General features: G+C 39.0%; 1 pseudogene; it reads right to left on the bottom strand.

The window, feature by feature from the left end:
• Window positions 1–1,088: 1,088 nt before the first annotated feature.
• On the bottom strand, window positions 1,089–5,358 carry LOC116683350 (cytochrome P450 2J6-like; annotated as a pseudogene).
• Between the last annotated feature and the right edge of the window lie 477 nt (window positions 5,359–5,835).

Below are 5,835 nucleotides of genomic sequence, written 5' to 3'. Positions count from 1 at the left end.
TCTCTCTCTTTAAATATATCTACCAATACTGTATCTGTCTATATGTCTAGCTATATATAGGCTATCTATGTATATGTATATATTATCTATAATCTGTTGCTGAACACTCTTTCTTACACTGTTGTCTTCTTTCTCTCTTGTAACTCTCAATGGTCTCTCTAAGCTGGCTGGCCTATTGTCTCCCTTGTGTGACGTCATGCAATGCATTGTGGGAGAAAAGCAAACCACTGTAAAATATGACCTACTTTTTTGTGTTATTTTATGTTATGTGATACTTTTCAATATCATATACAGTGGATAACAGTTTGAATGTTTATTACCAACAATCAATAAGTGCAAATTCATTGGAAAATTAAACCTGCAACGTGGGCTTTAAGTGCTCTGTTACAAATAGACCATAAAAATAATTAATGTAGCAGCAGTGACGTTTGGCAATTTGACCATAGCCATCTTGTCTTTTCGAAACAGGACATGACAATTATTGAATAAGAGGGTGGAACTTTTAAGGATGACACAGCTAATGGTGTGTTCCATTTAACTCGGAACTCGGAAGCTAAAGCTGGGAATGATCAATGTAATTCCAATTTAATGAATACACAGGATTATATAGGCCTTTTATTTGGATCTTTATTTTGGATCTGAGTTCTGAGTACATATAGAACACACTATAAGTGTCGCCTATGGTTGCAAAGTTGATAAATAATAGATTTTTATGGGTAAATGCAAACCTCCAGGTACGGTGAAGTTCATCTGCACATATAGCTAGTTAAACAAAAAATGGCAAATGTTCCCTTAAGTAAGAAGCTAATGCTAGCACTAACCAGTTAGGCTCAGTTGGCAAGGTGCTACTGAACACTGAACAAGACGTTTTTTTACGAAGTAAAAAAAAAAACGCGAGAAAACAGCACACAAAAACAAGTTGGCTTTTTTATGTACAAAGTACCATGAATACGCTTGCTAAGCCTCTATTATGATTAACAGGTGGCATTTAGCCAAACCCTACACCAGGGCTGTAGTCAAGACCACCTTTGTCGAGTCCAAGATCAGGACTAGTTGAGACTAAGTCAAGACTGAGTCCAAAAAGGTTTGAGTCTGAGTCAAGACTGAGTCCAGGACAGAAAAAAAAGTCTCATGCATAACGTTATCAAGACAATAATTTGGGGTTATTTGTTGATATAAAAGCAAAAACAGTGTCACTACACCCAGGATTTGTAAGTATAGCCATTCCCCTTGATATCATATGATCTAATCTAAAGAAAACAGAATGACATATGGTGATAGCTCATAATAACAGTGTTAGAACTGATACTGCTACAGTAGGTAGTAGTGCTGAGCCTTTGAGCAACTAAATGACAATATAGCTTTACTCCAGATGTAGGGTAAAAAGACATAATAAGGACACATGGACTCGGTCAAGACCAAAAGCCATATTTGACAAGACCAGTGGCCAAGACCGAAATACCGAATACCAGCGAGTCCGAGACCATAGAAAAATGGTCTTGAGTCCGGACTCAAGTCCAAGACCGGACTAGAGTACTACAGATCAGCCCTACACATGATCTGCGTTATCGTCTTTTTAAAAAGAAATGTGACTATAATTTACAAAATAGATATCAAGCTGTATTGAAAAAGACTTCTCTATAGATACCAGCTTCTTCCCCCCCTGCTGGAATTTAAATAGAATGCAGCTTTAAGGAAATTTTGCATTAGCTTGACTTTTTAGACTTGGAAGCTTCATTTATTATTTTTACATTCTGTGTTTGTTACACATTGTGTAGATGAAAAATGATTCAGTGAGATATTGTATAATTCAGCGATCCTTAGCGTAAACATTAAAGGGGTGTGGTACATGTGTTACTCCAACAACTCCTTCTGTACTTAACTCTACTCCATCAGGAACGGAGAAAGAGAACTTCTGTAGTAAACCAACCAAAAACAGGAACAGCTCCATTTTGGCGAGGCCTTCTCCAAGACACACACGTTTCCCTAAAGAGTCCACAAACACACATTTGGTGTAACAGCTGAGAGTAAAACATATATTCTGGTTCAGGTTAGATGAAAGATTCAGATGAATGTGGTTTACCTGCAGAGAAAGGCAGGAAAGCATCTCTTTTCACAAATTTTCCCTCAGCATTCAGGAAGTGTCCAGGATTAAAGGTGTCTGGCGTCTCCCATTCAGTCTTGTCAAACAGCACAGAGGTCAGGTTGGGCATCAAGGACGTACCCTAAAAAAATAAAAAGATCCATAGGTAAACATCAATTAATTCTGAAACGACACCCACATTACAGAGACAATCCTCTTTAGACTTAAAATGAATGTGTACTAAATGCACCTTGGGTATTACGTAACCACCCAGTGTTGTGTCCTTGGCAGCCATTCTAAGTCCATTGAGGGGAACAATGGTTCCCATCCTCTGGATCTCGTGGATGACAGCGTCGGTGTAGGGCAGGTTAGGTCTGTCTGCCATTCTGGGAAGTCGGGTTCGTCCGATCACTCTGTCTATCTCTGCCCGGACTTTGTCTAGAAAAACAAGAATTTAAAGGAATAAAGCTTGTAGCAACAGGCTGAGAAAAAGTTAATGTAGTGACATCTTAAGCCAAATTATACTGTTTGTGTTCACCAGCTTGTTAAATTCTGTTGAAGTTGAACTCGGACAAAACAAAGTGTCCAGACACATTGGTGCAGCCTCACTGGTACAAGTGGTAGTGTAGGCGATGTAGGCCTACTGACCATGTGTGCAACATGTCTTCCATGCTCATAGTATCAACAAAGCTACTACACGTCGGTGGTTGCTACAGCTGTCCTTGTACATGTGTGTTCCTTCATATAATTGAGCCTTTATTGCAAAATGCTTACATTCTAAACTAAGACTACGATGAGCATGTGGTCATTGTCATTGTGAAATGTTAGCATGCTGATATAAATCTGTTAGTTGTGTGTTAGCAAGCTAAAACGCGTGGAAACATTTGAACTGATCCACATTCCACTATAACACAAGTTGGATACTGTCCAAATGCTTTGGCCTAAATAACAGAAAAATAGTTAGCCTTAAACTGACATGGATATTTGACTTGGTAACAAAATGTGCTGTTACATATGTAATGCATAACATTATCTTATTGTCAAGATTCTGTGTTCTGCCCATTTCCACTGATTCCTCATGTCTGTATCCACTCTTGTTTTCAAAGGCTCTGTTTTTTCCAGTCCAGCAGCTTGTAAGTTATGGGGTCTTTACCTTGTTCGTAGTGTATCCTACCACACACAGCTTTTAGGTATTGTTCTGTTGTTTGCTAGCTGGATCTTCACGCAATGCACAGTCATTAGAGAACCAAGTTGATTTGATTTCCCCTTTAGGGGGGGTGGGACTTAAAATGCGCTCTGTCTCTATGGCCGAACATGTCACCTACTCTGAATATCCGGGTTTTGATGAGGAAAACCAAAGCCCACAGCAAAGTAGTGAATGTTGTCTCTGATCCAGCCACAAATAGATCCAGAGTGCAAAAAGCCAGATTGGTCTCAGTGAAGCCCAGACCGGTCTCTTTGTGCTATTCAGAAATGCAGAGAAGATACAGTATTGAATGGCTGGTAGATTGTCAGGAAGGGCTAAACAGTGTTGTGCAGTGCAACTGTTACCGTACATTCTCCATTTCAATGATGAAAGCGTCAATGTAGTCCCTGGGATTGCTGTGATCCAGGTCCTTCTTATGACTCTTTATCTCCTGACTGATGAAGTCTAGGATGGCGTGGTTGTAGCTGAATATTTTATTGTGAGGACCTGGCAAGTGCTTCATCACTCCAGGGAATGACTCATACAGCTGCTCAGAAGAAAACAGAATGTCACATTTCATCACCCTTTACATTTTGTGATGAACTTTGACCCCAGGCATGGGTCTCACCAATAATCCCGCCAGAATGCTGTGTCTCTGAACGTGATTGAACTAAATGGATGTTACTAACTTACCGTACCCCATACAGAGCCCTCCAGCCAAACAGAGTCAGACATATACTTCAGCATGGTCTGGAAGTTGTGGTCATTGTAGTCAAACCGTTTCCCAAACACCAGCTGGCAAAGGATGTTGGACACAGCATTGTTGAAGAAGCTTGCTGGGTTGAAAGGTTCACCTGGAGGAGAGGACGCCACTGTTAAGAAAATGCTTTACTGCTGAAGAGATGCTTCTTATGAGCTTATTATGCAAACCTTTCTCCTTCTCTATCTCCTCCTGCAGATGTCGGATCTCCTCACAGATACTCTGCTCCATGGTACCTTTGCCCAGGCCAAAGTTACGTAAGGTAGACAAGGCAAAGCGTCGCTGTCTCTTCCATATTTCACCATTGCTTGAGAACAGACCACCTACACACAAACATGCAGACGAAATAGAGTTAATGACTCACGGAACTAATTCCTGCAGAGCATGAGACAAGAGAAAGGGAGAGATTTGTACACCTGAGTCTCCTGAGCATAACCTGTCAACAATTGCACTGTATGGTCGATCCACAAAATTCTCAGCTTGTGTCACTATGGCTTCCTTCACCATCTTGTACCCAGACACAAACACATCTTCTCACTGCCAAGGCGGACACTGAACACCTTCCCATAGATGTCAGCCAGCTGTGGACAACACATTTGGAAACAAACATTAATGAATCACAGTGGTTTCTGGAAATAACATCACAGAGTACAGTCTAGACCTGCTCTTTCATAAAAAGCGCAGTGAGATAACTGTTGTTGTGATTTGGCGCTATACAAATAAAATTGAATTGAATTGAACACACCACTGTCTGCATCATGTACATTTTTAATTGTTCAAAAACAAATCTACAAATGTGGAACAATGGGCACCCAAGTTACTAAAATCAGAATTTACATTCATATATACAATTTAACCACCAGATGTCAGTGTCTGCCATAGGTTTCTATAGTAGGATATATAAAAATGAATAGTTTAAACACAACTGCACATTTCCTATATAATGTAAACAATGTAAAGTAGGCCTACATTTACTATGTGAACTATTAAAATAATTTAAATTTCTTAAATATTTTTAGTACATTGGCAAAGTTTTCCCTGTTATTATTGTTATATTAAATGTAGTTTTAACGTATTAGAATGTGTCAGAATCGAATCACACTAATACGAAAATATGATTTTATTATACCTTACCTTAGTAAAATAAATGTGTGGATGTGTCATATCTACACTGAAGACATTTCCCACAAAAGGAAGAGGCAGAGGTCCTGGAGGATAATTTGGAGGATTCCTGAACTTTAGGAAGTCTGCTATCAGGATAGAAATAAAAATAAACAGGAAAAGCACTTTCAGATCAAAACCCAGCAAAAATTATAAAGCCACATTGTTAAAGAGAGTTAAATCTTAGATATTTTCAAGACCTTTCACTGCATTACACTACCGACAACTTATGTAACAACTTAAACTTACATAACCAATAAAGACACGCCTACCTTTACAATGGCCAACAAGATCTTTGTACGTATGATTGAGCAACATCAATCTCAGCTTAGTAATATGATAACACTATGATGTCCAAAACCTGTCTTTCAGTAAACTTGGACTTTGGAAATAGATTGTGTCAAGAGAGTCAAGCCAACAAAGTGCTGTAGGGATAAAAGGCAACTAACAGATCTATTGTGGCATGCAATAAACAGCCCAGTCTCATGGCAGTTTGTGAAATGGTGACATTATTAAATCTATTGATCTATTGATTTTCTCGTTTTGTTCATGGTGGTGAGCACAAATATTAACGTATTTCAATGAAAAGCACCCTTTGTGATAAAAGCACAATTACAGTATCAAGTAGTATTGAAAAGCCGAAAT

This window comes from Etheostoma spectabile, unplaced genomic scaffold, assembly GCF_008692095.1.
Source record: "Etheostoma spectabile isolate EspeVRDwgs_2016 unplaced genomic scaffold, UIUC_Espe_1.0 scaffold00018942, whole genome shotgun sequence".
Taxonomy (NCBI): domain Eukaryota; kingdom Metazoa; phylum Chordata; class Actinopteri; order Perciformes; family Percidae; genus Etheostoma; species Etheostoma spectabile.
This window is presented reverse-complemented; position numbering and strand designations above follow the sequence as displayed.